This window comes from Schistocerca gregaria, chromosome 11 (genome assembly GCF_023897955.1).
Source record: "Schistocerca gregaria isolate iqSchGreg1 chromosome 11, iqSchGreg1.2, whole genome shotgun sequence".
In the NCBI taxonomy this organism is placed as follows: domain Eukaryota; kingdom Metazoa; phylum Arthropoda; class Insecta; order Orthoptera; family Acrididae; genus Schistocerca; species Schistocerca gregaria.
Genome location: NC_064930.1, coordinates 75,083,172 through 75,107,746, shown reverse-complemented (window position 1 = coordinate 75,107,746; position 24,575 = coordinate 75,083,172). Strand labels below are relative to the sequence as shown.

Sequence of the window (24,575 nt, the reverse complement as noted above, 5' to 3'; positions counted from 1 at the left end):
ATCTTTTGTCATGGTATCCATATTAGTAAATGGCTAACATGGTGCATGGGCGCCCACTTCCAGTTACATTTTACTTACTTAATTGTTTCAAGGGGCAACTCAATGTTGATTTTTAAGTATTTCGTACAACTGTTGACCAAATTTAAAATGCTGTCATAATGGACGCACAAAGAGGTTTAATCTGCAAGTCAATAGTTTAACACAGTAAGGCAAGTACCCCACTGGGCACACGTGTCTCGCGGCAGCGTAACCCACCGTGCACGTATACCCAGGCTATGTTTACTGTAAGTTTAAAAACGAGAGCACTCAGCAACTTTTAACAAACTTTACACATAATTTCAAACATTGTCTAAACTACTTCTCCCTTACACTCCAAATGTCAAATATTTAACACATCAACTGATCTGCAAAGTAATCAAATGTTTGAAGCTGTTTTGTACAAGGTAATACGGTTCTTTAAAGAATTGGGGGTTTACTGGTGTCATTCTACTGGAGCTGTGCAAGTTAAATATAACATATGCAGCTGAAATGTTGGCACATTGTTTTACATAATACAATCTAAAATGAAGAAGAATACTTACTCCAGCTGCAAAATCCTGTGCTGACTTACACAATACCTTGTGTTGGATGCAAACAATGAACAGTTTTCTGTATTTATATTAGAGTTTTCATTTGAATGCTCCATGAAAATCTCAGCCCCTTTACAAAGACGTGGAAGGCTGAACAAAGCAAGAAATGAGAGCCGAAGTAAGCAGGAACAAAAGGGGATAGATCAAAAATATTGCAAGACTGACTGATAAAAACCCGAATGAAGAATAATTGTAAAATTTGACAGGAGAGTGGAGGAATTGCTGTAAAAAAGAACATTTCAAAAAGAAAGATATTCTGACAAGGGAAGAGGGTCAATAGAGAAGGAATACTATGGTGGAGGATGAAAAGTAATAGGGAAAGAAGTTAGTATCAATTAATAAGAGGTGGTTGCCGAGGGCCTAAAGTATTTACAAACTCTACATTTATGTTTTAAACAAGTATTGGAGTAGTAGTTGTAGCAGTAGTAATTTTTTCACTGCTGTGAACAGTTTTGTTTGTTGCCTTTCATTGACAGCTTGTTTGTAGCTGCGTCAATAATTTTTCCTTTTGTTACTCGTACAGTTTGCATTGAGTCACATTCTCAAATTCATCAAAAGTATTTTTAAGGCCATACATGCAACATTCGCGCTTTTTATTTTTAAACTACTGGCCTCCCGGTGTACAATTACTTCTTGTTTTAGTGCCTTGTGTAAAGTGACAAAGTTATATCTGTCAAAAAATTAAAAAGGTCTGAGGAAGATGTGCATTATCAGTATAGAAAAACAGACTACACAAAATTCACAAATTTATTTCAGAGGTAATACAACATAGTAATCAGTTCTGGAATGATTTAATCCAACTAACATAGTTCATCTTTCACGTCTAATTTTATGGAATACTGATCTACATTTCTATAGTTCATAGATAGACAAACAAATAAAACTTATGAGACTCATATGCTTTCCTTCTGAAACCATATGAGGTCACTACAAGTTTGTTTTTGTTAGAGACATTTTACAACACACCTTTCTTTGGCTACACAATCCACTTCAGTCTGTTTTTAGGGCAGTGTACAATTTGAAAAGCTATAGACCAGTACTCCTCACAAAAAGTTGTCAAAACACAGAAAAATGTCTTTGGTCTCAAAAGCACCACAATAATGATAGGAAAAAGTTGTCACTATTTTCCATACTGAATTTGTTTACAAGTGGCAACTCTCAGAACACTGTGCCACACAATGTGTGTGTAGCTACTTTTTTCAGTCTCACAGGGACTGTACCCTTTCAATATCTCCACTCCTACATGATCACAGTATTAGAAACGTGGAAGAGAGTGGGACTTCCTGTGTATTTGTCTGTTTCCAGGATTCAAACTGAGGTATTTGCATTTTGGCAGGAACAGAATACTGTGGGAATCACCCAAGTACACCTCACAGCACCGAGCATTTGTTGCTGGACTAGAATGTGTCACACAGGAAGAGGCTGGCTCCACAGTAAAGATTACAATGGAACTAAAATTTAAATTTATTCATTCCATCACACACAAACTGAGGACTCAATATTATTTAATATAATTATATTTGTTGGTGTAAATAAACTTAGCAATATGACTAATTAAATAAGGAAGTATAAGGAGCATTTCACAATATTATTTAAACAGTTGGGGGGGGGGGGGGAGGGGGGGGGAGAGGAGAAGAAGAAGTAGAAGCTGCTGCCCCAATACATTTTCTCTGTAATTCTTCTCACAACTTTCACACACCATACATAATGATTTGGCCCCAGAAAAGCTCAGATACAAGATCTTTCAGATTTTGCACTTCTGTCAACACAACCAGGTATGCAAGTAAACCTAACAATAGGTACCTTGTAGGCCAACACTATAAAATTTAAATTTTTTATTCATTCCCACCCGTTTACATATATGAGATGGTGGTGTTCTTATACAAAAACCAATACACATTTGATACTTTGCATTTCCATCGCAGCTACAATACTAGCCACAGAGAGAATTTGAAACTTGTGACACTATTTAAAACTCTTTACGTCCAAACAATAGTCCATGGGATCAAAAATTTGCAATAAAATAAAAGGTAGTAATATGTTCACTGAAAAGATTGTTCCTAACTGGAAATGTGAGATTTTTCTATTAAAGAATTTACTGAGGACTATTTCACAGTGTGAACACTGGAAGTAAATTTTATTTTTACTTTAAACTATAATAAGTATTTGTGTAGCTGTAACACAGAAATGCATATAAACTGATGTATGTTATTATTGCAAAACTTGCATGTCTCAAATGTTTCTAATGTTCTGAAAATTTTATGTAATTTGATGAAAAAATCATATTTAACTTCATTACAAACATGGAACTATTCCCAGCTTTCACACTAAAAATTAACAGAAAACATTTCATTTTGGTTATGTCAGGATCTACATTTCACTCCAGTTGAATTTTCTGCCAATTTCATTTGGAACTGTGTCGCATTACACAATCACGTAAAGTCATTACAAACTAGCACTCAACAGATAATGCAACACAACTGACTATCGGAAATGCTACTATTTTCAATTGGAAGCTAATTTTATGTTAATAATTCACCAGTTTCCACAAAGCAGACAAAGGTCAACATTTCATGATAATTCAACAACAAAATGAAAGATTAATTGTATAATATTAGGTAATAAATCATCACACACAAGCTGTAGGCTGAGATATATACAACTAAATACTTTTACAATAAGTTTTATGGCAGACTTTAAAGGGAGCACAAACTAATCATAAATGGCAATGGCATTAAAAATGCTTTTTCTCCCTCAGTTTTAATATTATTTAAGCCATCACTGTTTGATACATTTTGTTATTATTTTCAGATTCTGTGGAACCACATCCCTGGCACAAGTCAATATGTAATTAATATAGTCCTGGTTTACATGATCTGATGAAATGATGCAAAACAATAAATCAGTAATATCTAGCATTTGTAGATTGCAGGCGTGGCAGCATTTTAGGCTGTGCGACACATTTAATAAATATGTACATTTAAATGGTTCATTATCTTTATCAAAAATGGGCAACTGAGAATACACTTAATCAAGAGACACTATTTCTTGCCTTTTAATCACATTAAACATTGGCTGGCATTAAATTAATTTAAAGTGCTTCTCTCTCTCTCTCTCTCTCTCTCTCTCTCTCTCTCTCACACACACACACACACACACACACACACACACACACACACACCAGGCAATGTGGTTAGTGGGTAATGGAATGGCTACTTGCAAGTTACTTGGCTTATGGGCTTTCAGAGCCAGTAAACAATAAGCAATACAAACTTGGGTAGCTACACTTGTGTAATTTATAGCATGTAGGACAACAGAACTTCAAGCAGGCAATGGTTGTTGCTGGTAGCATATTTTTAAATAAATTACACAGCAGATTAAAGGAAACACAAAACCATAAATTCCTTAAAATAATTCAAGATGTTAGTGAAAACAATGAGAGTTAAAAGTGAGCAGTATAACTAAATTTATAGTAACAAATGCACTCATCAGTGAATGGACCACTGTTAAACAACAGCTGTCTCATGAACATATGATTATTGCAAATAAAATTTGGATTCTCTGAAATTATGCCTACACAAAATTTAAAATGATAAATTCAACAGGCATGAATTTCGAGTGTGTGTGTGGTAGAGAATTTTCATATACAGTCTTGTACGTAACGTGATAAATTCCCTCCACACGGAAGTTATCAGGCAAGGAGAGAATGAATAAATCAATATTACAAGCTGATGTACTGAGAGCTCAAAGCTTCACCCACTAGCAACTACTTTAGTGTGCGGGCATATAAATTTCAGTTCCCAGTAAAGATAATTTGGGAAACAATGTCAGTGCTCCACTTGTTATTTACACTCACCACTAAATGTACAGGGTGATTCAAAAGAATACCACAACATTAGGAATTTAAAACTCTGCAACGACAAAAGGCAGAGCTAAGCACTATCTGTCGGCGAATTAAGGGAGATATAAAGTTTCATTTAGTTGTACATTTGTTCGCTTGAGGCGCTGTTGACTAGGCGTCAGCATCAGTTGATGCTAACATGGCAACTGCTCAACAGAAAGATTTTTGTGTTATTGAGTACGGCAGAAGTGAATCGACGACAGTTGTTCAGCGTGCATTTCGAACGAAGTATGGTGTTAAACCTCCTGATAGGTGGTGTATTAAACGTTGGTATAAACAGTTTACAGAGAATGGGTGTTTGTGCAAAGGGAAAAGTTCTGGACAGCTGAGAACGAGTGATGAAAATGTAGCACGCATCCAGCAAGCATTTGTTCGCAGCCCAAGAAAATCAACTCGCAGAGCTAGCAGATAGCTGCAAATTCCACAATCAACTGTATGGAGAGTCCTACGAAAAAGGTTAGTTATGAAACCTTATTGTCTGAAATTGGTTCAAGCACTGTCTGCAGCTGATAAGATTAAAAGAATCGATTTCTGTGATTTTATCCTTGCTCAAAAGGAAACAGATGAATGTTTCGTTTCAAAGATTGTGTTTAGTGATGAAGCAACTTTCCACACTAACAGGAAAGTCAACCGTCACAATGTCTGTATATGGGGAGATGTTAGAAAATTGGGTGTTCCCTCAGCTCGAACAAGAAGCACAACAATTCATATTTCAGCAGAATGGAGCGCCACCACATTGGAACTTATCTGTCCGTAACTACCTGAACATCAACTACCCGAGGCGATGGATCGGCCGCCAGGCAGCCTGTGACAGAGCACTTCATCACTGGCCTCCAACAAGCCCTGATCTTACCCCCTGCGATTTTTTCTTATGGGGGTATGTTAAGGATATGGTGTTTCGGCCACCTCTCCCAACCACCATTAATGATTTGAAACGAGAAATAACAGCAGCTATCCAAAATGTTACACCTGATATCTGTATGCTACAGAGAGTGTGGAACGAGTTGGAGTATCGGGTTGATATTGCTCGAGTGTCTGGAGGGGGCCATATTGAACATCTCTGAACTAGTTTTTGAATGGAAAAAAAAAAACCTTTTTAAATACTCTTTGTAATGATGTATAACAGAAGGTTATAATATGTTTCTTTAATTAACTACACATTTATAAAGTTGTGGTATTCTTTTTGAATCGCCCTGTATAAAAAACTTAAAATTGAGCTGTTACCCTCTAAAGAGGGTGATTAGACACAATCTGCTGATGATCTAGACACAATCAAAACCAGTTACTACCGACAGGCGTGACTTGCAAATGAGAAGGTGTTCATACTAAAAATTTCCACCACCTTCGCAATTTGCTCGATTTCATTTGCTTGTGACACTTGTCGGCTGAAGTAATTTTTTTAGGCAGAGTACCTCAGTTGCTCTTGCACTAAATGTTGCAAGTTGCATGACAGTCCACAATCTGTAACAATACAATAGAATCAAAAACAAGAGAATGCTATACTTGGTATAGAAGTATCATCCATTCCAAATCCCTCTGTATCAAGAGCTACATAGCAGTGATGTTCGGCTCAATTTTGAGTACTATTGTGGGTTCTCAAGCAAAAGACAATAATTTTGTGGAGAATGTGTTTTTGACTGATAATGTAACATTCAGATAACATGATAGTGTTAATTTGAGAAATAAGCACTACTCATCAATAGAAAGCCGACATTGGATTCCTAAGATGTTTAGCTAATGACAGTTGAGTGAGAACATTTAGTGTGACAAATCTGACAGCACCTGACCGTCCCTTATTTCACTAACATTGAATAGAGACAAGCACACACCATTTTTTATAAATACTTTAGCACTGTTATCGGAAAAAAGTGACTTGAAAACTAGTCATATGACATGGTTCCGATGTGATGGACATCCTGCCTGTAATTCTTCTGTAGCAAGAGAAGCAATAAGCCACTTATTTCCAAACTTGTGGGTGAGAAGGCAACAATTATAGAACTTCTCACCATTCAGCAGATGTGGGAATTTCCCAAGTTTGTGCAGGAGGCTCTCTGCAGAGGAGAGGGGCAGGAGACTGGTTCAGGTGGCTTATCTTGCAACACACATACAGCTAAAATAAATAAGATAAAAATTGAGCAGCAATGTGTTACAGCCACATGTAGTAAGCACTGCTTCACGCAGTGGAGAATGGCAAAACAGAGGCACGCCGGTGACCGAGACGTTGCGAAGTGACAACGAGAAATTGTAAAGAAAGTTCAATAAATAATTGTAAAACTCCACGCCATCTCAGACTTGGCGCAGCCACTGTGTCTGCTGCTAACAAGTGGTGCAAAGTCTTAAACTGCTCACCGTTCACTGCCTCCGTGCCATGTTTCATGAGTCCCCGAGGTCAGCCGGGTCCTCAGGGTCACATGGCGGCTGTCAATGGACGCTAAGATAATGGTCCGTTTAGGACCTTATCTGGGCAAGCACCCATGCCAGCAAAAGGTTGGCGCATGTACAAATTTTAGTATCAGCGCCATTTGTTATTCATATAGTTTTTCACGCTATGTTTGCATAACATGATAATGGTATATAAGGCCTGGGTTTGGTAGTCGATGTACCATGTTGTCTTCAGAAGTATCAGCGTCATCTTCTGCATTGTCATCGTCTGCGTCACATGTGCCTGAACCCACACACGTAAGTACATTACAGAATAATGGTGTCTTCATTAGTAAATTTGTCCCGACTTGTAATTGTAGGGAACCTCAGTAATGCATTAAATGTATTGACTTTGCCTCTACAAATAGTATTGAAGAAAGATATTCTTTTTAATGTCCGACGTGAGAAGTTGAATTGTGTGTTAGGATGCTTCAGGTTAGATAGCTCTTTTATATATACTCAATCTGTTAATCTGCCTATGATACATGAAATTTTACGAACTGCGGCAGATTGTTGTAAGAAGTTTCGTTCATAGATGTACAAATCGTGGGATGAGATATGACATTTAAAAATGTGTAAATTAAATTACCGTATATTTCCCCATAATGAGTTCAAAATTAATTTTCAGTTTTTTGAATTATATGTGGCCTTTAGTCCAGTAGCTGGTAGCGATGTTGCCATGTTCAAAATATGTGAACGATGTTTGGATAAATGTATTACATTACAATTTGATGAAAGTTTTACAACAGTGCTACGTGTTCTACATCAAAGGGTAATAGAAGTCCACATTTGTAGTAAAATGTGAAAATTTTACAATTTTGGGCAGGAGGCTCTCTGCAGAGGAGAGAGGCAGGAGACTGGTTGAGGTGCATTATGTTGCAACACACATTCAGAAAGAGGAAATAAACAAGATAAAAATTGGGCAACGACAATTATAGAACTGCTCACCATTCAGCAGATGTCCACATTTGTAGTATGAGGGTTGTTTTTTAAGTAAGGGCTGTTCACGCGTATAGTCCCGTAGTTCGCGCGGACGCTGCAACAAGCCACCGCGCCACTTGTCAGCATCCTTCCCCTTCACAATGATGCAAGTTGCACCTCTGTAGCTGACGTGTATGAAGCTCTGTAGCTGACATGTACGCATCGCTGTGCTACTTTATAATGTTTACGATTATTGAATCGCTCGCCGCGTGTGAGATATGGTCAGTGATACGTTTTTTGACCGCGAGAAGCCTATCAGCTGCAGAAATTCATCGTCAGTTAACAGAAGTTTATGGCTCGAATGCAATGAGTGAAGGTAAAGTGCGTCAATGGGTTAGAGTTCAAAAATGTCCGTCAAAACGTCCATGACGAAGAACGGTCAGGCCGGCCCTCTGTGATCACTGATTTATTTGGTGGCTGCTGTTGAAACAAAGATTCGTCAGGACAGAAGATTCACAATTTCTACTCTTTCTTTGGAATTTCCTCAAGTTTCAAGATTGGTTTTGTACAAAAATGTGTCTGAAAACCCAAACTTTAAGAAACTGTGTTCTCGGTGGGTACCCAGACTCCTCACAGAGGACCACAAAGGGAAGAGATTTGCCACTTCATTGGACTTTTTGATTCGTTACGAGGAAGAAAGGGATGACATGTTGAGTCAAATTGTCACTGGAGACGAAACATGGGTATCCCATATCACTCCCGAAAGCAAGCGACAATCGATGGAATGGCGACACACAACCTCACCTGTCAAGGTCAAAGCCAAACATTCGCTGTCAGCGCAAGATTATGGCAACTGTGTTCTGGGACCAGCGCGGTGTTTTGCTAGTGGACTTTATGCCACGAGGAACGACAATTAACTCAGATGCCTATTGTGCAACTCTAAAGAAGCTCCGCAGAGCAATTCAAAACAAAAGTCGCGGCATGCTGACAAAAGGAGTTTTGCTCCTGCACGATAACACTAGGCCTCACACCTCTCAAAAGACTGGATTTGACCCGTAAGGCTGGGAAGTTTTTGACCATGACCATATAGCCCCGACCTTGCTCCTAGTGATTTTCACCTCTTCCGGTACATGAAACACCACCTTGGCGGGCAGCGTTTCAATGACAATGATGAAGTGAAAGAGCGGCTGAACTCTTGGCTGTCGGAGCAGGCGGCCGAATTCTTTGAAGAGGGAATTAAAAACTTAGTTGTACGGTATGACAAGTGCTTAAATAAACAAGGCAACTATGTAGAAAAATAGGTAAAAGTGTAGAATCAGAAATTAAAGATTTTTTTACAAGAGTATTTGTATCTTTTTTTAATAATAAAAACGGACCTTACTTAAATAACAACCCTCTAAAATGTGGGAATTTCACAGCTTTGTGGAGGAGCCGTCCTGAAGAGGAGAGAGGGAGAAGACTGGTCCAGGTGCCTTATCTTGCAGCACACATACAGAAAGAGGAAATAAGGCAAAAATTGGGCAATAATTATTATAGAACTGCTCACCGTTCAGCAGATGTCCACATTTGTAGCAAAATGTGAGAATTTCACAGGAGGCTCTCTGCAGAGGAGAGAGGCAGGAGACTGGCCCTTGTGGCTTATCTTGCAACACACACACAGCTACAGTAAAGTGGGAATAAATAAGATAAAAATTGGGCAACAACAATTATAGAACTGCTCACCATTCAGCAGATGTCCACATTTGCAGTAAAATGTGAGAATTTCACAGGAGGCTCTCTGCAGAGGAGAGAGGCAGGAGACTGGTCCAGGTGCCTTATCTTGCAGCACACATACAGAAAGAGGAAATAAGGCAAAAATTGGGCAATGATGATTATAGAACTGCTCACCATTCAGCAGATGTCCACATTTGTAGCAAAATGTGAGAATTTCACAGGAGGCTCTCTGCAGAGGAGAGAGGCAGGAGACTGGTCCAGGTGCCTTATCTTGCAGCACACATACAGAAAAAGGAAATAAGGCAAAAATTGGGCAGTGATGATTATAGACCTGCTCACAATTCAGCAGATGTCCACATTGGTAGCAAAATGTGAGAATTTCACAGGAGGCTCTCTGCAGAGGAGAGAGGCAGGAGACTGGTTCTTGTGGCTTATCTTGCAACACACGTACAGCGACAATAAAGAGGGAAAAAATAAGTTCAAAATTGGGCAACAACGATTATAGAACTGCTCACCATTCAGCAGATGTCCACATTTGCAGTAAAATGTGAGAATATCAATTTTGTGTAGGAGGCGCTCTGCAGAGGAGAGAGGCAGGAGACTGATCCAGGTGCCTTATCTTGCAGCACACATACAGAAAGAGGAAATAAGGCAAAAATTCGGCAACAATGTTTATAGAACTGCTCACCATTCAGCAGATATCCACATTTGTAGTGAGATGTGGGAATTTCACAGCTTTGTGCAGAAGCCTTCCTGGAGCGGAGCAAGGTTCAGGCGGCTTATCTTGCAGCAGTTGGATGAACTTCAAATTTTGCCGACATTGGGGGAACGTGGGGTCGGCGAGCTGCCTGGTAGAGTATGGAGTGGAGGTTTCAGAACACGTATCTGCGTAGGTCACACAGAATTGCTGCACACAAGTGTGGCTGCCATGTCATTGGGCAGTACCGAGTGTCCGTTCCATTCGAAGCAGGAGTAGACAGGGGGACGAGGGATAACGAGAGGTGGACACCTCCAGATCTTACCGTGTGGACGAACGACGGGCATGCGATAGAGGTACTGCAGTTAAGCTTCCATTCTGACCGCACGAAGGTATTAATGAAATAACTGTCTCACATTGTAATGCATGTACTCCTATGCAGGATGTTAAAGAAAAAAAAAAAAAAAACACTACCCTATATTTAGGGGATGACAGTGAGCTTCAAAACGAGAAAAATGTCTTATCACCATGTGTTCCAAAAAGCATACATTCTGACATACGAACACGTGTTCGTAGGAGGTGCTCTCGTGATGTCATCCAATGTGTTACTTGTCCTATTGACACCCGATTATTAATGTTAATTACGATCCCCGGCACGGAATACTGTGAGGTAGGAAGGCATCATGAATGTGTGGTTGCGGATACGAGCACTGCTGTTGTACTGGTGCTCTGTGTCATACGGGGGTAGGCAGTGGGCCGAGATACTGCTGTGTGGTGCGGGGGGGTCACGTGGTGTGGTGCACTAGTTTTACTTGTCACTGCCCGTGCTAAAAATGCTAGACCAGAAGTTGGCATGAATTTCGCCTTCACAGTTCACTGTAAGCTAGTGAAGAGTAGAGACGCTTTCTTAACTTGGCTGCAGTGGAATTTTGATGTTGAGGAATATTGCTTAGCAGATGAGGATTTTCATGTGAATGAAGGTAAGCACATTCACACTTATATTAAAGTTAAGCAGGCACTGTACATTAACTTGTTATGTGCTAGGTTTATTCGTTCTCATGGTAATGATGCAGTATTTGATCTACAGAGTGTGCGAAATGTTGCAAACTGGTTACGTGCCTAAGGAGGACGGCTATGCTTTAACAAATGTTTTTCATGGCCACATAAATTTTTAGTACCAGTTGCACAGGTTTGCGAAAGGACGTCTGTGATTGATTATACAGGGATCCTTTCGTTTGTAGGTTCTCTCTCAAACTTCAATATATATAACAATTTATAAAATCGTACAAAGATCCAATGGTCTTGATGAGGCCATTTACTAAGTTTTATTATCCATACATTGGCTGGGCTGGCCGTATAGTAGAGTGGTGTGATGCGATCTACTGGAATTCGCAGGCGAGAAAACGACATTGTTTTTGTATGGCTCAGGTCTGCAGCGAGTTGTTCCTTTTAATTTTTGCAAATGCATCGTAGTCCTGTTACATCTGTTTACGTTTGCGTACATTTCTCCTAACTCCGGGTGAGTACCGTGACGTTTGGGTCTACTTGCACGTCACCTTTAAATCACACGTTATTCTGATGTTTTTCGTGCGCCTTTTATTCCACAAGGGAAATGGCATACGTGATTTTCTGCTACGATTTACCATATGGAGTAATGTGAGAGACCATAAACTGTACACTGAACAATTTCCAGCAAACAGGGTATCACCTGTTATACTGTTCAGCCAATTGTTAGAGCAACTCAGGGAAACAAGTTTTTTGGCATACGGCAAAGCAGACAGTGGGGAGCCTCGTTCTGGATGCAAGCCTAAAATTGAGGAGTGTGTTCTAAATGCAGTGAATAACAATCTCAGAACCATTGTGCCATGAATAGTAGCAACTGAAAGTGTTAGTTATCGTCTGGTCGTACTCTGTGAGCAGATGTATTCGTACCATGTTTCATGTGTCCAGACCCTCAGGGCACAAAAAAAAAAAAAATGCAGTTCTGCCAATGGTTGCCGCGGCAGTGTGGTGCAGATCCACGATTGCCTCCGCAAGATTTTGTTTACTGATGAGGCAGGGTTTACACGTGATGGCATCTTAAATTTCCATAGCCAGCATGTGTGGGGCGATGAAGATCCCTGTGCTGTTCAAGAAAAGAGACATCGGGCTCGATTCTCAATCGACGTACGGGTAGGTGTTCTTGGCGATAAATTACTGGGAACTGTACGTGCTACCACAGAGATTAACTGGGGCTCATTACCATCGCTCTCTGAAGTATGTGTATGCCTATCTTACTGCAGGATGTGCCACGTAAGGACACACTAAAGGTGTGGTTCAAGCACGATGGTGCACCACCACATTTTTTCTGCACCACCACATTTTTTCTGCACTGTGTGTCAGCACCAGATGAGAACATTTCAAAACCGGTGGGTTGGCTTTGGAGGTCCCACCTAAATCCACTAGACTTCCGGTTACGGGGACACACAAAGCAATTGGTCTACACCACTCCTGAGAGCAGACACTACACAATCGTGTCTTCTGTGCATCTCAGCACATTCAGAACTAACCAGGGCGATTTCAAAGGGTGCATTAGTCCTTACACCATAGGGCAGAGGCATGCATTGAGATGAATACACACGTTCTGCACCTCCTCTGAACAAGTGGTCATATGTCAGAATGGATGCTTTGTATGACTCACGGTTATAAGGAATTTTTTTTTTTGACACATACAATCATTGGATAGTTTTTCTTTCTTTTTTTTACTACATAGTGTGTTCTTCAGCAGATGCCCACATTTGAAGTAAAGTGTGGGAATTTCCCAGTTTTGTGCAGGAGCCTGTCTGGAGTTCAGGTGGCTTATCGTGTGGCAGTGGACAAACTTCAAATTTTGCCAACAGTAAGTGAATGTTGGAGCGACTAGCTACCTGTTGGAGAGTGGGGCGGAAGTCTCAGAAAACATCTCTTTCCAGAATGGCAGCACAGGTGTGGCTGCTGCTGCATTGGGCAGTATCGAGTTGCTACTCCGTAGGAAGCAGGAGTAGACAGGGGGGCCAGGAATAATGAGAGGTGGACACCTCCAGACCTCACTGTGTCGACGAATGACTGGCACTCGATAGAGGCGCTGAAGCTAATGTTCCAGTCTGAGCACACCAAGATATTAAGGAAATAAACTGTATCACATAAAGTCTGTACCCCTTTACAGATTCCAAAATTCTTACACTACGCTCAACCTTCGTACTATTACATAAGTAACACTCATGAGATTAGAAGGAATCTTCCCTCTCGCCTTCACCAGATATCGACAGTTTGGTACTACATCACTTCATTTGAATCCTGAACGTGTAACAAAGTGGTGCACAAAATGTGTCACTATTTGTTTCGCACATAATTTACAAGCTGCAGTAGATATCCTGTTGAGCATTTCAACAACAGTAACAGTACAGATCGGAGAAAAATATGAGTTACAAAATGATGCGTAATTCACAATAGTTACTAGGAGAATAGTGTTCACAACACGGCCGACAATGGACAACTGACATTGTGGCAGTGATCGGCACTTGTGTTACTGCTTCACAAAAAGGGAAGCCCCATAGTGACTGAGGTGGTTTCGACAACAGTTTAACACGTGGTGTCACGAACGTTAAAAATCTGCAATGGACAGTATATTCATTGGTACGAGGGTCGGTCAAAAAGTAATGCCTCCCATTTTTTTTCTACTTAAAAAAATTAAGTTAAGTGAAAAATTTGAATTTGGCGCCATTCCTCAAACCTTCTTCTGCAATACACTGCAGTAGTAACTTTCTGTGTCAACAGGTGGCAGCACAGCAGAAGTTTGTAAGATGGCCGACATCGATGTTCGTCTGAGACAGCGTTGTGTGATTGAATTCTTGAATGCAGAAGGTGAAACGCCCATACGCATTCATGAAAGACTGAAGAAGGTGTATGGTGTTGTGACAGTGGATGTCAGCACTGTTAGACGATGGGTTCGTCGTCGTAAGGAAGCTGAAGGGCAAACACCGTTGACTGACGAAAAGCGGAGCGGCAGGCCGGTGAGTGCAGTGACTCCACACAACATTCAGCAAGTTGATGACATCATTCGTGGTGGCCGTCGGGTGACTGCAGATGAAGTGTGTCGCATTATTTCTCTTAGTAAAGGCAGTGTGATCATGATTATTAAACAATTGAGGTACTCAAAAGTTCGTGCACGGTGGGTTCCAAGAATGTTAACCGATCAGAATAAAGAGGCAAGGAAAACAATAGCCTCCCAACACTTGCAGCGCTTCCGTTTGGAGGGAGATGAGTTTCTGAAAAAAATTGTGACCGGGGACGAAACATGGGTGCATTTTTTTGAACCCGAATCAAAGAGGCAGTCAATGGAGTGGCGTCACACAAGCTCGCCGAGGAAGAAAAAAATTCAAAACTGTGCGATCGGCAGGGAAAGTTATGGCAACAGTTTTCTGGGATACAGAGGGTGTGATTCTGGTTGATTTTTTGGAGCAGGGATGCACAATAAATTCTGTTCAATACGTCACAACCCTCAAAAAACTTAAAGCACGTCTTCAGCGAGTTCGCCCAACAAAATCAATGGCAGATGTTCTTCTTTTGCATGACAATGCAAGACCACACACCAGTCGTCACACCTCTGACGAGATTGTCAAAATTGGATGGTAAGTTTTGCCTCATCCCCCATACAGCCCTGACCTGGCACCATCAGACTTCCATCTGTTCGGGCCACTAAAAGAAGCTCATCGTGGGATTCATTTTGAAGATAAGGAGGCCGTCAAAACATCCGTGCGTCAATGGCTTAGGAAGCAGAGCTGTGATTTTTACCGTGCTGGGATACATGTCCTTGTTCAAAGATGGACCAAAACTGTAGAGGTGGGCGGAGATTACATCGAAAAATGACAAAATGATCCTCAATGTTGTGGTTTTCAACCTATGTAATTGCATTTAAATTTCCTGACAATTAAACGTAGAAAAAAAAAAAAAAGGAGGCATTACTTTTTGACTGACCCTCGTATAAGTAGTTAACTTGAAACCAGTAAGCCAGATGGGAAAACATCTTGGGCTTACAGCTCTTGTGACATTATCCATTTTTTCCAATGTTGACATAAAGCATGCCTTTACACTATCCATCCATTCCTGCCCAGGCCCTTGTATGGAAACTTGACTGTACCATCTACTTCCGGACTTGTTCAGTGATGATACAACTGAAGCAACACTGCTTCTCTCTTCTTTTTTCCTGGTGTGCTCTCTTCTTTTTTCCTGGTGTGATGGTTAAGCAGAGGTGTTTTGCACCCAACAACACAAACACACATTCACACACTAATAGCCCTGAATGTTTGACACTGCCCTCCCACACTAACGCTTTCTGCTGTGAGGCCATGCGACTTTCATGGTCCCGGGCAACGAGATGCCCCACCTCTGAACCAGCTAGTTCACGTAGTTCTCGACTGATTTTACTGTACAGCCCACAAGCGGCCTGAGAAGTTTTCCGAAATTTCACCAGCCATCTTCGTATAGTATTAGTAATTCCCCGAACTCTTTAGCAAATTTGCTACATGGTGGTTACGTCACCACTGACACACTTGTGCCAAACACACTTTCCATCTATCTTTTTCTTTAACTCCTCAAGTGTGTGCAATGGCATATGCTATTAATACCTCTATGTAAGGGTGCCCAAGTCGTCCTGCATGGTCCAACAGAGTTCTGCGGTGGAGTTCTCAACTTTACCATTAGCAACAATGATACCCTGCAGAAAGGTAACAAATGGCTAACTGTGGCCCTCGTCTGTGGACCAAAAGTCGACAAAGTTCCAGGACTAGAAAGTTTAAATAGCTGGGATGTCATCACTTATCGGACATTCCACATCGGTGAGGTTTACAATAAAGACATGGGTAAATCATATTACCTGCCGTCAATGCCATTCGTTTTGAGGACTAGGAGTCATCACCTCCCCTTAAATAAAAGGAAATTATTTGAAAACTGATCAGTTTCGCTTCAAGATTAGTATTTTCTGTAGATGTCAATGTTTGCAGTAAATTGGAATAATTCCACTATTTTGTGCTGCAGGAGCCTGTCTGGAGAGGAGAAAGGCAGGAAGCTGATCCTGACTGCTAAGAAGGGGGCACTGGAAGAGCTGCGGACTCTGCTGATGGCAAAACAGGGCCCAGAGTCGGGCAGAAACTGATCTGGACGCTGCCTACGGTGAGGGCAGAAATTGGGGTAGTTGCGAGTCCGACAGAGCAGCGCAAATGTGGATGCCAGGGACAGCTGTCTGAACATGCTCCTGTAACGAGCTACAGCTGTTATGTGCCTGCCGGCTGCATCCTCTGCTGGGGATTCGAGAGTAGAGGACGCTGTGGTCACGGCCACCTGCTGGCAGCGTTCTCTGTGACCCCTATATCGGAAGTCATAAAAGGAGTATGCTGTGGTAGTGGCGTGATTGTCATTCATCACGTCGGCTGACCCCAACGCTAGGGATCGAGATGGGAGGATTTGTGGTTTTGACGCACCTATCAGCGATGTCCTCTGCGAACGCCGCATTGGGAGTCTGGATGGGAGGATGCTGCGGGTGCGGTGCAACTGTTCTTGGTGACGTCCTCCGACCCCCAATGCCGTAGCCTCATAGCGTCTGTCGGTGACCCTCACAACGGGGATCAGGAGTGGAGGATGCCATACGCCTGCCGGCGACATCCTCTGTGACCCCCACATCATGGATGGAAAACCAGGATGCGACATTCCTCACACCGGGAGGTCAGAAAGGAGGACACTGTGGCAGTGATGCACCTGTTGCTGACACCTACTGCTGACCACAACACCGGGGACTGATAAAGGCGGTGGTGCGCCTGCTGTTGGCATCCTCTGCTGACCCTGATACCAGGATTTGGGATGGGATAATGGGACACTATCCTCGACTAATTTCTTGTGTTTATCGTGTTTGCTTACCTGCATTTGAGGCCAAAATTTACAATATAAAATGTATCTGTCATAGACCACACAGATCCACTGAATAACTAATTTTGAACCAAATTGGGATGTACTTAACCTTGTTAAGACAGTAACTATTTCCTTAGAATGTTTCTCTGGTACCAAACTAACGAGTCATAAATTTTGGAATTGTCTTCCATTTCTTATGTCCTCACACTGGCAATGTGATGACAACTTGCTAGGGGATAACACGTTACTTGTACACAAGTGACCCTAAAGGATGGCAGCACAAGTGCAACTAATGTAGAAAAGCACAGAACTCAAAAGTAAAACTTTACATGTGCGACATTCGCACCAGAGTGCGAGCGAAAGCTGCACCGCGGACGACAAATCTGTCTCGCCCGTACATGGAGCAGTTACTAGCTGCACTAGCATCTCAGAGGTGATTATGACCACTACAACACTCAGTGAAAGTCTGACATTCCTGAAGGGGTTAAGCATCTGAAGTTGTTTTGTCATTACTCGAAGGGTATTTTGACAAGAGATATAGTTTCTACTGACCAATTCTATTCAAGTCCCCACCTGTTAGATTTTCTTGTATCGAAAAGCACTGACTGTATTTGAACAGTTATGGTAAACAGAAAAGAAATGCCAGCAGCTTTGAGGGAAGGAAAACTCAAGAAGGGTCAAATGAAGACATCTTACAGAGTAAAATTGATGGTGATGCGATGGCAAGATAAAAATGATGTGTCCACACTATCCAGTATCTATAGTAACAAGCTGAAAACTGAGAAGAGGAGAACAGTAAAAACAAAGCCTGAAGTTATACAAGAAATACAATGACCGAATGGACGGCATTGATTTGGCTGACCTGTACATGACAAATTATACTGCAACAAGAAATCGCATGCGAAAATATTATATGAAGCAGTTTTACCATTTCATGGATGTGACAGCTCTCAATTCCTACCTTTTGTTGGAGAAATGGGATGACTATTTTTGAATTAGTCTAATCAAAACTTTACTAGAGAAATAAAGTGCACATGTTGTTTCGTTCTCTCAGCACAGTAAAGTTGGACACCCCTTCCAACTTTCAGCCCCAACACGTTTGGTAGGGTGGCACTTTCCTAAACATGTTACAGCTACTGAAAACATGAAAGCACCGACATGAAAATGCCACGGTTTGAGCTATACAATACAAAGAGTAATTTCTAATAAATATACAAGAAACTGTGTTTTCTTTAGCTCTACCACTGAACCCCTTCCTCAAAATATAAAAATTAATAATAAATAATTTTAATTTTAGCACAACAGTGTTATTTTCCGTGAAGACCTTCGAATTGTTAGCTATTCAGTTACATAATCACTTGCCCTCACAACAATCTATTGCGAATCTAGCCTAACAACAAGTATAAATTAATAGTAGTAAGAACAATTGAGGTCTTAAAGTAACGAAGCAGCATGTTCCAGGACGGAAGCGCTGCGCGGGTGTATTTGATGATAGCGTTTACCCAAGCGCTGTCACAGCGGCGCGGCGCCAAGAGTCAAATAAGCTTATATGACGATAACAGGGAACAAAATAGCTGTCACGCGTCTCATGATGATGGAAATGTACCAGTAGCCGAATAACTGGGCATTTTGCTCCACTTGGGGACCAGTGCAGTGGTCACACTGTCAGTAGGTAAATTGCAGTTGGTAGTCAACAGGGCCGCATTGGCTGACAGGAGCCTCGCGTTCGAGGCCACGTGACGAAAACGCCGGAAGCCACCGGTGGCGAGACCATCACCCCAGATGTCAAAACCTCGGTACTGGAATTGCTGCCAGCTTAAACGTTACTTCTATATACTCCGGGCTCCACAGCTGCTGAGCAGGGATCCTTGCACTTGCTGGTCGCTGCCGATAAGTATGGAGTGTGTGGCCTGAATAGTGATCGTCCCAGTTACTGGCGGCAGCTGACAAGTATGGCGTGTCTGGCCTGAATAGGTATCATCCCAGCTCCTGGTGGCAGCCGACAAATATGGCGTGTCTGGCCTTAATAGGGATTGTTCCAGTTACTGGTAGCAGCCGACAAATATGGTGTGTCTGGCCTGAATAAGGATTGTTCCAGTTACTGGTAGCAGCCGACAAAAATGGCGTGTCTGGCCCTCCTGATACTCCTGTTCTGTTAATATTGTCACAAGACAGCACCTGAGTAACTGGGCGCTTTGCTGCACTCAGGGACCAGTGTAGTGGTCACACTGTCGGGAGGTAAATTGCAGTTGATAGCCCACAGGGCCGCATTGGCTGACAGGAGCCTCACGTTCGAGGCCATGTGACAAATGCTGGAAGCCACCGGTGGCGAGACCATCGTCCCAGACATCAAAACCTCGGTACTGGAATTGCTTCCAGCTTAAACATTATTTCTATACACTCCGGGCTCCACAGCTGCTGAGCAGGGATCCTCACATTTGCTGGTCGCTGCCGACAAGTATGGCGTGTCTGGCCTGAATAACAGGTGGCCTCAGAGAAAGTGGCATTCTGGATGGCCCTTGAAAATTCCCAGATACTCCTGTTCCCGTCAACAGTGTACAGGGTGGATCAGAGGAAACGCATGTTCTTTGAACCGCTAGTACGTGGCGACGAGAGGGAGTTTTAACGCAGAATCCGCACTGATGCATTTATTGCCTCCAGAACTAAAAAGAGAATCAGAAGAACCAGCGCCATTCCAGCAATGTCAGACATCGACTGGATCAATGTTCTGTTAAATCTGTTCGTGCTGGCCAAGTAGGGGACAAGTTTGGATTAGTAGCTCCTATAAAAGACTACCTGGTCTGCTTGAAATTATACAACATTAAGATTTCATCACAAGACCCGTTGATGTACTGGAAGGGGAAGACATTGGACCTAATGATCAGTGCAAAGCGATGGAGGTCGTAAATGGCCTCATACAAAGTGCCAACCTATTACTACGGGAAAAGGGTGCAACCCTGCAACGATCGCGAGAAAGGTTTTATCCTTAATAATGTCTTACAACTGTATTCCGCCTGAGAATATAAATAATGTAATTCCGGCGGCACATCCATATTTTATGAATTTAATTGATCCTAAATTCAAAAGATTTTATGATATGGGATTGGAACTATATCAAAAGACTGTGAATGATCTAGATTTAAGAGGATTAGAAAACCTATTTAGGATCTGGTTCTGAGGACAATGTGTTTTATGCTTATAGTAACAATGTATGGGACTGTTATTACACTCCCCAAGATTCATTAAGTTGTTTAAACAAATGATTATTGTATCAATGTAATGATGATACTGACAAAGCTACCAGAATTCCTCACAAATTTAGTTTCATGATTTAATAAAAATGGCTTATATGTTTGGCGAAATGATAATTATGAACCTTCCAAAAAGTTAAATACACAGTGTGTAATAGGCCCTCCAAATAGTGGTAAACATTGGTTTTTCGACTGTTTAAATGGAGGCCATATTGGTCGTTGCAACAATAAAACAGGCTATACCTTCACAAACTTTCTTAAAATCTTCTAATGCACCCTCTTCCAATGAAATTTCATTCCCAACTATTACTCTTCTGTTTACAGCATCTTGAAGAGCAAACTTATTCAGCAGGAAAGGCAGCTGGGCGTAAGATCCGGGACAGAAGCATTGCGACAGTATTTGTCAACGACGATAGTGAAAAAATGTGGCTTGAGCCATACTTATTAAAGTGTTAGTGTGTTTCAGAGATGTCTACCGTGGCACGCAATACCGAGGTTCAGGAAACTGTAGCCTTAGATCTGGGTGTTCTGCCAGACACCAGGGACGGCGCCATTGTGACTCTGGTGGTGGGGGGCACACGGATGGCAGTGTATGAGGCTGTACTGATGTGCAAAGATACCGTGCTCAATCTTACTGTGCCATTAACACCAAGTGCAGTACATTTGGAGTACCCAGCCTGTCAGAGCTTGGTAGGATGATTAAATATGAAACTGAGAAGTGTTGCAGAGATCAGTTGACACACACACACACACACACACACACACACACACACACACACACACAAGTAGGCAGCTGCACCATCAGCATGTGCAAGTTGGGTCATACATGTCGGTACTGGATATAAACAAGTTGGTTCTGAGGAGCTGCTCTTCAGTTCAGCCCAATTATCATCACTGATGGCTAAAATGTGACCATGAAGCATCAAACTCATTGTGATAATAGTGGTGGGATGAGTAAGCATCCTTGTTTATGCAGTCGAGATTCTGAGTCCATCGTCACCGCTCTTTGCCGATCAAATTGTATATGCACGAGGCGTGTTTTTTAAAGTAAGTACTGTTTTGCCACAATGCGGCCCGCGCTGCGGTCGGTGTTCTGAGCATGCGCACTGGGTACCTACATCTGTTATCTACTCACTGACGGCATTACAGTCCGACTCTTCCTTGTTTACATTGTGTACTGAGTGTTTAAAACGGCTCCGACAATCTTGAGTCCCACCGATTGTGAAATATGGGCTATTACTTCTTAGTGCTAAAGGCCTAAAAGCGATCAGTATTCATTGTGAGATTTGTGCAGTCTACGGAGAAAACTTTATGAGTGATCGAATGGTAAGAAAGTGGGTGAGAGTATTTAAAGATGGCCACACAAATGTGCATGATGAACAATGGAGGGGGCGTCCTTTCAGTCGTTCGATGCAGTAAGTGGACAATAAAGTGAGAGAAAACAGGCGCTTTACGATTTTCTTCTTGCGGGATAACTTTCCTAATGTTTCCCGTAGTATGGCATTGTGACAGAGTGCTTGAATTAACGAAAATTGTGAGCACGTCAGGTACTGAAAATGTTGACAGATGTGCACATAACCAAACATTTAGACAGTGCATTGACTTTCCTCAAGCAGTATCACGACGACGGTGACGATTCCTTTAGCCAAACTGTTACGGGCGATGAAATATGGGTGGCCTACGTCACACCAGAATCAAAGCAACAGTCCATGGAATGGTGGCATTCACATTCACCCAGAAAAGAAGTTTAAGCAAGCAATTTCTGCCAGGAAAATCATGTGCACAGTTTTTTGGGACAGAAAAGGATTACTGCTTGTGGAATTTCTTGCGCCCAGTGACTACTATCTGTTCCTGCTCTTCAAGAAACACCTGGGCGGTCAGCGTCTTGAAGAAGCTGACGAAGTCAGAGCAGTGGTGATGCAGTGGTTAACAAGTCAGGCGGCACACTTCTATGAGGAGGGTATTCAAAAACTGGTACAACGCTATGACAAGTGCCTCAACACTGACGTAAATTATGTGGAAAGGTAGATTAAGGTACAGGCTTTCATGTAAAAATAAAATTATGAGATATCCTAGCACGCCTTTGTAAATATCAAAACGGTACTTGCTTAAAAATCACACCTCGTATATAATGTATATGTATTATGCACACCATCGTGATGTCAGATGAAGCTCATTTCGAGTTATGTGGTTCAGTGAATAAACGGAATGTGTGTTATTGGAGTGATGTTAGCCTGCACGAACTGTACATCAAGCCCTTGCGCAGTTCTTGTGTCACAGTGTGATGTGGAGTTGCTTCCTTTGGGATTATTGGCCCTTACCTCTTTGACGATAACAGCAGTGTTGCTGTAACTGTCATGTGGAACAATTATGTTTTAAACAAGACAGAGCTACCCTGCACACAGCTGGAATTTGCACCGATTTCTTGCGATGCCATTTCCCGGAAGAGTAATTTCCCGTTTTGGTGACATTTTCTGGCCGCCGCCTTGCTCACCTGACCTTTCAAGCACATGATTTTTCCTTTGGGGCTACCTGAAGCAAGAAGTGTTCAGAACATGTTGTGCCACCATTCCAGAGTTAAAGGATCGCTTCAGAAACCGGCAATTTCCCAGGGAATATGTTACTCTAACTTATGGAAAGCTTCCAATGCTGCCTAGATGAATGTGTTGTGCCGAGGGGACATCATTTGACAAGAGTCATATTCAAACACTAATTAATGGACAATGACTAACACATTTGTAAATGGCATACCTTCGACTATTGACATAGGAGATAGGAAGTACATTACAGTTAATGCCTGATGGTATGTTTTTAATATCCTACAATGAACACTGCCGCACCGTTTTTCAATTTTGATTTTTGTCAGTTTTGTTTCTTTATTTGGCTGAAGATGTATTTATTTTAAAGAATATCTTCGTATGGTGAAACATTCTTTGCTTTCTGGATGGCCCCTGTAAATTCCCAGATACTCCTGTTTCTGGCAGCAATGTAATGCAGTGCGGTTAGCTCGGAGAGTCAGTTGTTGAGTCTGTGAAGTCTGTCAGTTCTGTTTTGTAAATAAACGTCAGTAATGAAGAATTACTTCTTGTCGTCAATATGAACTCAAGACCTTTTTGCACGAAGCAGACACCTCCTAATGCAACGTTTTAATTTGGTTGAGGAAGCTGGGATCGCTATAAGTGCAAACAAATTGAAGTGGAACGTTTTAATTTGGTGTTGAGGAGCTGAAATGTTATAATTTAAAATTTATAATTTAATAATAATATAATAATAATTTATAATTTAAAATTATAACATTTCAGCTCCTCAACACCAAATTAAAACGTTCCACTTCAATTTGTTTGCACTTTTAGCGATCCCAGCTTCCTCAACCAAATTAAAACGTTGCATTAGGAGGTGTCTGCTTCGTGCAAAAGGTCTTGAGTTCATATTGACGACAACAAGTAATTCTTCATTACAGACGTTTATTTACAAACAGAACTGACATACTTCAACAACTGACTCTCAGAGCTAACCGCACTGCATATCCGAACTGGCAACTGACAACTCCTAGGTGTATTAATATCTTTCCAAACAATGAGAGTCTTTGACAATGTTTTGTTTACAATACGATAGCAATTCAAGACTTAAAACTAAATTAGACATTACAGAATTTTAGTACAGATTAAAGTAAGTAAAAGGATCAGTACATATAAATTCTTACAAGCATAATTTCCCAATAGACTTTATAACATTTTTCTACCAGCCTCCGGATAACCTTCACCAGACTTGCACCGACATTTCCAGAAATATCTTGACATTTGATTCTGGATATTTCTTGAGTGATTTAGAACTATTTATATGTAAAATGATTTAAATCGTGTTTCAAAACGTAAATAAATCTTTTTAGCAATATTTCTTGATACAAATCGTCTTTCGAAATTAGGTTATGAAACAGTTTTCACAAGTTTTCGTATTTTTGCGATCATAATATAGAATTTCTCCATAGAAAGTTCCAGAAGTGTGCATTAAACGTTCATTTACAGACTTTCTCTTTAGCTGGTGAGTTTTTAAAAGTATCTTGTCCATATTATAAGAAATAATTTAGCTCAAAACTGATAATTTATACAATTAATCAGAGC

At 41.3% G+C, this 24,575-nt stretch overlaps 1 long non-coding RNA gene across 1 annotated transcript; it reads right to left on the bottom strand.

Annotated features, from left to right (window-relative positions):
- Window positions 1-1,362: 1,362 nt before the first annotated feature.
- LOC126295341 (uncharacterized) lies at window positions 1,363-23,661 on the bottom strand. Its single transcript, XR_007552460.1, has 2 exons — window positions 9,917-23,661; window positions 1,363-9,751 (listed from the first exon to the last, which is right to left on the bottom strand). It is a non-coding gene; the product is annotated as an uncharacterized LOC126295341 (long non-coding RNA).
- Window positions 23,662-24,575: the final 914 nt, after the last annotated feature.